Source organism: Mustela erminea, chromosome 1 (genome assembly GCF_009829155.1).
Source record: "Mustela erminea isolate mMusErm1 chromosome 1, mMusErm1.Pri, whole genome shotgun sequence".
Taxonomy (NCBI): Eukaryota; Metazoa; Chordata; class Mammalia; order Carnivora; family Mustelidae; genus Mustela; species Mustela erminea.
In genome coordinates this window covers 68122012-68130384 of record NC_045614.1, presented here as the reverse complement: position 1 = coordinate 68130384, position 8373 = coordinate 68122012, and the positions used below count along the sequence as shown (strand labels likewise).

Below are 8373 nucleotides of genomic sequence, written 5' to 3'. Positions count from 1 at the left end.
TGGGAACCTGACTGATGCACCTTCGGACTCACAGACATTTTGAGGCCTTTCTCTGGAAGTTCTCATTGCTATGACGTTTTCTGAGGTTTCCAAAGCATTGTATGAAGTGCCCAGAATAAACTTGGGGGTTCTCAGGAGAGAGGACATTTAATTTCCTGACTGCCACCTGGTACCCCCACCACTGCAGTGGCATGGACTAGGACGAGGCCCATGTCCAAGTGTTGTGGTATGAGAGATTCTACACTCCCACCCTGTCCCAAACACCCCAACTCCTGCTGTCCCTACACCTCCATTAAAGTCACTCCTTCAATTACCAGGATTTCTCCATAAGGTCCCAGGTAGAGAGGAGGAATGACTGCCTTAGCATGTAAAGCCACCTCGTGCCCCCACTCACTATCTGGCTGAGCCTTCCTGCCCCTCTTGTTGCAGTTTTGATGAGGCCTCCCCCATGAAGCCTCTGAGCCCTCCATCCTAGCTAGGGGTCCTTCCTCATGCCTCTTACAACAATGTCTTGTACCTTTCCTGAGGCTGTGAGGCCTGTAAGGGCAAGAACTGTGTCTTACTCACCCTTCCTCCTGGCACCCCCCATAACACTTGGCACATGATACATGCTCCATAAATAGGCTAGATATTACATGTTTGGGACACCATCCAGAATCATATTTCTCCACTGGATCCATTTTGAAAGGACTGTTTCCAGTTGGAAGAAACTTGATTTGAACCAGCCAGCCACTTCTTCCTTGAATATTGTACCCATCCCCACAGGCACTCATGTGAATGGACCCCTAGACAGGTGAGTTTGGTGGAGGTGGAGGTGGACCTTTGTCAGGGCCCCTTGTGGGATTGTCAACACAGGAGGAAGCAGAGGAGCAAGGGACATGGGGAAAAACTATTCTATTGCTTTCTCAAGAGCCAGGTATATTTTTAAAAGGTCACGGCTGCTGACAGAGGCAATTTCAGTCTTCTGGGGTCACTTCTGAATTTATCTACCTTATTTAATATTACCCTTTAATGTGGGGTGAGGGGAGCTCTGTGCATTAGTGAAATATTAAAAACCTCTCTTTTTGAAGAAAATACTCTGTATTGGCATAAAGCCACACTGAAGGGTTTACAAGAAACAAATTTAGTGGTGACTTCTAGGGTGAGGGGTGGACGGATCCATACAGACTAGGGAGTGGTGGGAACGAAATGTCTCAATTCTGCCTTTTAGTATCATGTTGACTTTTGAATCCCAGGAATTTATAATCTATTAAAAAATAAAATTACATTTAGAGAAACTTTCCAATGGAAAAAAGATAAGAACTTGTTTGCAATAGCATCACCAGACAAGTAGCTTGCTTATTTTTATTTATCTTTATTATTTATTTATTTATTTGTATTTTTAATTTATTTTTTATTAACATATAATATATTGCTTTGCTTTTGCAATAGGGACATCGATGATTTCTACCTGAACCACAATGTACACATATCTTCCAATCTAGTTATTAGACAATTATGGGCACCAACTACCAATGGGATGAATATGGGATCCTAAGCACTGAAAAGAAGATCAGATAATCGGTTACCAACTGCAGTACATGGATAACATAGTAGCAACAACTGATGAAAGCTATAACTGAGCTTGCTTCCTCCTCAGTGTGGGCATTCTGGCCATGCACAGTGAGGCATGGCCAGAAGGAGCTGTGCAAGTTGCCACATGTGGCATGACTGATGGAATCTGGGTCAGAATGCAGAGTAAAAGTATTCTAGTCACACATTAATTTTGGTTTGCAAATTCCAAATTCAGTCATCCTTGGTGATTCACTTAATAAGTTACTGGTAAGAAGCGATGAGTTCTTCATAAACAACAGTTGAAGGATGGTGTGGCATTCAATCAGACAAGCAGAAGTAAGGACTCCCATGTTTGGAGAGCAATTTGCATCCCACCAGTGGCCTTCCAGCCCACTTGGAAAATGACTATGTTAGAATTTCCGTATTGCCAAAGTCATAAAGAATTTGAACTCTGATGGAAAGGATCACTCATCCAAATCATGCTTTTTCCCAGTGGGAAGTAGCCCTTCAAATGAGGAAGGTCTCTGATGTATCAGCTTTGGTATCTGGAACAACTTTTCTAGAAGGAACTTGCTATGTGAGCTAGCTGCAAACACTCGGGAAAATCTTTTCACAAGCAGGTTATAAGGTAGGTGTCGAGTAGCTCCACCCCTTCCTTACACTGAGCCACACTAAGCTTCCCAAGGCAAGGATGATAGAGTTTTTGAGGCAATGGATTTAGACTCCCTTGTTTCCCTATGCCCTAGTCCTCTTGACCCTCTAGGATGCTCTAGGATCTTCCCAGCATCTGCTTTGATTGTCCTATCTTTCAGGTCTAACTCTACACATGTCCTTTGGACTTGGGGACACTCTTAGGCTTCTCCAGGTTTGACTGTTGCATGCTATCTTTTGGCACTGACACTCACTTCCCACATCTGTTCACCCAACCCATCTCCAATTCTACATCCAGCTCCAGTGGCCCAGAGGGGAAGTGGCATGTACTAAAATGAAATCTTCAAGGTTCTTGAATCCAAACTCTTCTGCTCCTTGCCACCTGCCGTAACCAACCATCATGTATGCTTAGGGACAAGTCTACTCCAGCCATGTAGGATGAATCTGTACTCTCTAGGAATTGAGAATATGTGTGCATTTAGGGTTGACAGTCCGCTTGTTAAACATGGACTTATGTCCCTGTCACATGATACAGCTATTGTCCTGCTGCCCTGACCACCTAGACTCCTTCCCTAGAACTTCCGGGATCTTCATCTAATCCTGAAGCTTTAGGAACACTGCCTGGCCAACGGAGTGTGGAGGTGGGCCTAGTGCCCTGGTTGGGTACCCTGGCTGACCTCCATTCTGATTGGTCAATACCTGAGCATACTAGTTGCTGTATGTATTAAATAACCACCCTGTGCAAGTGAGCCATGGGCAGGATTTCCATATTAAAGAAATGAAAAAGAAAGAAAGTCAAGGGGCTGCTGTCAGGTATTCCCTTCCAGCAGCCTCTTCTCTGTAAGACTGCCCCAGAGGCATGAGGGTTTGTTTGCAACAAGCAGATGATTTAGTAAATATTGCTTTTGCCAAATCCCCAGAGGCTCTTGAATGTTAGGTGCTAATAAAGCCCATGTTATTATTAGGCATGTGGTCCATGTAGGTCATTGCTAAGTACCATTATGACAGAGAGCAAAGAAAATAAGCTAAGCCCAGACAAAAGGTGGATGGGGAATGGCAACCCTATCTCCAAAGAGGAAACATGACGGAAATCTCTCTTGTTTCCTGAAGGACTGTTTCTTCACCCATAAAATGAGGGTCATGTGAACAACCCCCTTTGCTAGTGTCTTGGGAGTCTGGACAAAAAATAGGCCTTTTCAGTAGAGGGTGGGGGAACCCACTGGGGAATAGCACTGGGAGATTCGACCCCATCCTCTAGCTGTAGGCTTTCGGCCCCGTTGGAACAATGTTTGGCTTTCGTTTGACCTAGCGGCCCCAGAGAGGGAGTGTGGCTGTGAGCACAAGCAGGAAATAGCTCCAGGAACCCAAGCTCTGGACTGAAGGAAACAGCAGATGTGTGTGCCTGATTCCGTTCGGACACGGGCTTTTTTCAGATGTTCGCAGGAAGATAACTTATGTCAAGCTCTCAACCATTTGGACCAAGTTCAGGATTGTTCTTGAGGGAGACCTCTTCCTGAGCAATAAGGAACACACGCGTTTCCCAAGCATCCTGTTGGGCGGTGACGTGCCCTTCCTTCCCATGGTGCTCAGAGCTGGATGGGTGTCCGTGCTGGCGGGAGAGGCAGCTGGATGGTCTGGAGCTGGGGGAGGATGCTGGGATTGGGGGCGTCTGGAAATATTGTTGGATCCCAGATTGAGTAGGATGTTCCCAGGGCTGAAGGAAGAGGGAGGACAGACGGAGGCGGTGAATCTACCTGAGCTAATAGCAACTCTGGGGGAGGTTTCCAGCAAACCTGGGGCATTTCATCTGAGCCTGGCAAAGGATAGGAAACATTCAAGAGAAAGAGCAGGAGGAGCTGAACTCAAGCCATGCTGCAGGGAGGGGACAGGCCGCAAGGTTTACATGACAGCAGAGCCCAAAGTGAGCCCTGAGCATTCTCCATTTTTTTTTAAACACGAGTATAGTTGACACATGATGTTACATTAGTTTCAGGTGTACAACTTAGTGATTTGACAGGTTTATATGTGATGCTATGTTCACCACAAGTAGAGCTACAATCTGTCCCATTACATCCCTATTACAATATCACTGACTGTACTCCTTATGCTCTGCTTTTTATTCTTGTGATTTACTCATTCTGTAACTGGAGGCCTATATCTTCCTCTCCCTTTCACCTATTTTGCCCAACTCTCCATTGGCAACCATCAGTTTGTTCTCTGTATATACAGAGAACTATATATATAGTTCTGATTCTGCTTTTTATCTATCCATTTTTCATTTAGATCCCATTTATGAGTGGAATCATACAGTATTTATCTTTCTCAGCCTGACTTATTCCACTTAACATAATATCCTCTTGGTCCATTCATATTGTCTCAAATAGCACACTCTCATCCTTTTTATGGCTGCATAATATTCCTCTGTCTGTGCATGCATTTATGCACATTTGTGTCACATTTTCTTTACCCATTTGTCTATTGATGAACACCTGAGTTGCTTCCATGTCTTGACTATTATAAACAATGCCACAGTAAACATAGGGATACATGTATCTATTTGAGTTAGAGTTTTCCCTGGGTCAATAGCCAATAGTGGGATTATGGATTGTATGGTATTTCTATTTCTTTTTTTTTTTTTTTTTTTGAGGAATCTCTATTCTATTTTCCACAGTGGTTGCACCAATTTACATTCCCACCAACAGTGTGCATGTGTTACCTTTTCTCCACATCCTCACCCACCCTTGTTGTTTCCAATTTTTTTAAAGAAAAACAAAAACTTGTCTAGTGTGTACTCTTCTTCCTCCATAGAACAAGTGAGGGGACCTTTATTTTTAGGTGTTAAATGAGCACTAGCAGCACTTACTTTGGGCCAGGCACTCTTCCAGAGTTTAGTCCCCAGGAGAGGCAGAGTTACTGTGATCATCCTCATTTGACAGTGAAGAAACCAAGGCACAAAAAGGGTTAAGTGGCTTATCCAAGGTGATGACAGACAGGATTGGACCCAAGGCAACCTGGCTTCCAAGTGTGTGCTCTTGGCGCTTGATTTTTTAAAAAAAGACTTTATTTTTTAGAACAGTTTCTGGCTTACAGAAAAATTAAGATAGTACAGAAGGTTCCCATTTTTTATATGTATAAATATATTAGCTGGTACATTTGTTATGATTAATTAACTAACATATTTTAAAAAGATTTTATCTACCTATCTACCTATCTCTCTATCACTTATCTAGAAAGCAGAGGGAGAGGCAGAGGGAGAGAATCCCAAGCAAACCCTGCGTTGATTGAGGAGCCCCATGTGGTGCTCATTAATGAACTAATACTGATACATTATTAACAAAAGTACATAGTTGATTTGGATTTCCTTGGTTTTTACCTAATGTCTCTTGCTGTTGCAGGACCCCATCCAGGATGCCACATTACACTTTGTCCCCAGGCCGTCTTAAGATCTTCGCCGTTGTGGCAGTTCCTCTGACTTCCTTGTTGTCGATGGCCTTGATGGTTCTGAGGAGTCCTGGTTAGGTGTTGGGGACACATTTGGTGATTTTTCTCACAATTAGACTGAGGCCTAACCTTGACCTTTGATAGTGACAGGGAGCTCTTGTGAGGCAGGTATAAACTCAACAGGGACATTTCTGTTGCTTTATTTGGCAGAATTCCATACTATGTCAACTTTTTCTCTTACATCTTTGCTTCTTTCAGAAGGAAAAGGAGACTCCTGTTTTGTAGTTGTGCTGAGTCATCTGGTTCCATTTAAAAGAAGTCATCCTAACTCAGGCTCTCTGCTGGTAAGAGGCCCTTGGTCGATGTTGGGCCCCATGTTTCAGGGTCACAGATTGCACTTGGGTCCTTCAGCTCTCCGGCCTGGCCTTGTTCATCACCGCTAAGACTGGGACCCTGAAGCCCAGGTATGATGCATGGGGGCTGCCTCCCAACTCCCTACACTAGGCTCTGTCTCTGCAAATCTCTGTCTCTGCTATCTCTGTAGAGGCATCTCCTCAGCCCAGCAGAAGCTCCCTCAACTTCCTGCCTTCCTCTGGCAAAGTCCTGGTGGGTGGACCCCCCAGCCCAGGCGACAGACCACACCATCAGATGGACCCTTCTAGGCCAGCCTTCCCCAGGGAGGACTCCAGTACTAAAGATGTTTACACACTAGAGAAGTGCTTGGTATGTGGTCTTGAGATGATAAAAATATACACAACCTTTTAAAACCATGGCAACACAAGAGGCAGGAATGCTGCCAATTAAAAAGCATTTAAAATATGGCTCCAGGCTGCAGGTTTGGAAATAAAGTAGACCAGGAAAACAGATGGGTGGCACGGAGTCCTGCCTTCATGCTCACCTGTGCTGCGGCCCTGGTGAGAGCTCCACCGAGCTCCAAGCCCAACCCCCTATAAATATTGCTCATGAGTGAAGAAAGGGTATAGCATGGGCACAGCTCCTACTTCCAATCTCTCTGCTCCTTCAGTCTGGATGGGCAGGGGCCTAATAGCTTCCCAACCGTTCTAATACCACATTGAGTCACTGATCTCAATCTCCACCTTTGGCTGCATCCATACCCTTTGCTATGTGATTTTATGTATCCTCCTATAATTTCTGGAAGGGAACACTTCTTTGCCCCAAGACTTTGGGCTTGGCCAGGGATCTTAGCAGATGTGACGCATACAGTGGTTTTAAATGTGCTGGTATGATTGGGTGTGACCTCTTGTGCCTCTGCCATTGCCAGGAGAAGAACATGCCCCAGCTAGCTTGCTGTTCCCCGGAAGATAAGAGACATGTGTCACAGACCTGGACCTCAATGGCAGCCTGGAGCCCAAGCCAGCTGATGCCACCCAACATCTCAAAATGTGGCTTACCTGCAGTGTGTGATTAGAGGCTTAGTTGTCTGCTGCTGATGCTTTCAGTCATTTATCACCACCAGTAGCTAATGGATATACATATCTCCTTCAGTGCCTCTTGGACACCTACACAGGAGGACGATTTCTGGGAAGAGGAGGCATCATGGGAAACCCTGTCCCAGGAGACCATTCCTTCCTCATGTGAGTCTTGATAGTGATGTCACAGTCGCTGTGACTCACCTCTCCCGAAAGCATTAGTGTGTTAGTAATAACAGTAATTAGCATTCACCTGGGGTTTTACAAGCAGGAGGTAACGGCAACATAGAACTATCTCATGAGGTGGCAAGGCCGGGATTATCATGTCCATTTTGCAAAAGAAAATAAAAAACAGACAAGGTGGGTGACTCACCAGAACTGGACCAGGAGACAGCTGTCTGGAGAAACAACAAGATAAGGAGTTCCTTGTACCCAGGGGGAAGTCACATGCGTGTTTTAATTTTTATAACCTTTTCTTTAAAAAAGGGATACATGCCAATTGTAGAAAAATAGGGAAATAGAGAAAGCATAAAAAATGAAATTTCCATTCCCATCTTGTTTCATCTTCTTGATCCATTCATCTGTTGATGGACATCTAGGTTCTTTCCATAGTTTGGCTATTGTGGACATTGTGGCTATAAACATTCGGGTGCATGTGCCCCTTTGGATCACTATGTTTGTATCTTTAGGGAGGGAGACAAACCATAAGTGACTCTTAATCTCACAAAACAAACTGAGGGTTGCTGGGGGGAGGGGGTTTGGAGAAGGGGGTGGGATTATGGACATTGGGGAGGGTATGTGCTATGGTGAGTGCTGTGAAGTGTGTAAACCTGGTGATTCACAGACCTGTACCCCTGGGGATAAAAATATATGTTTATAAAACATTAAAAAAAAAAAGAAATTTTCCATTCTACCTCATAGTATTTTGGTTTATTTCTCTTTGTGATTTTTATTTATTTTTAAAGATTTTATTTATTTATTTATTTGACAGAAAGAGAGAGAGAACAAGCTGGGGAGCAGCAGGCAGAGGGAGAGGGAGAAGCAGGTTCTCATTGAGCAGGGTGCCAGACACAGGACTCGATCCCAGGACGTGGAGATCATGACATGACCTGAGCCAAAGGCAGATGTTTAACAGACTGAGCCACCCTGGCACCCCCTCTCTTGGTTATTTTTAATGCATGTATGTTTATTATATATATTTTAGAAATTAAAATCTTACTCTCTATATAAGAGCATTTGGTGCAGCATTCAAAACTCTTTAAAAAAAGTTTTTAATGCATAGTATTTTCTGTGGACT

General features: G+C 44.2%; 1 long non-coding RNA gene across 1 annotated transcript; it reads left to right on the top strand.

Annotated features, from left to right (window-relative positions):
• The first annotated feature begins 695 nt into the window (after positions 1 to 695).
• LOC116600736 lies at positions 696 to 7234 on the top strand. Its single transcript, XR_004289787.1, has 3 exons — positions 696 to 793; positions 5905 to 6110; positions 7153 to 7234. It is a non-coding gene; the product is annotated as an uncharacterized LOC116600736 (long non-coding RNA).
• Positions 7235 to 8373: the final 1139 nt, after the last annotated feature.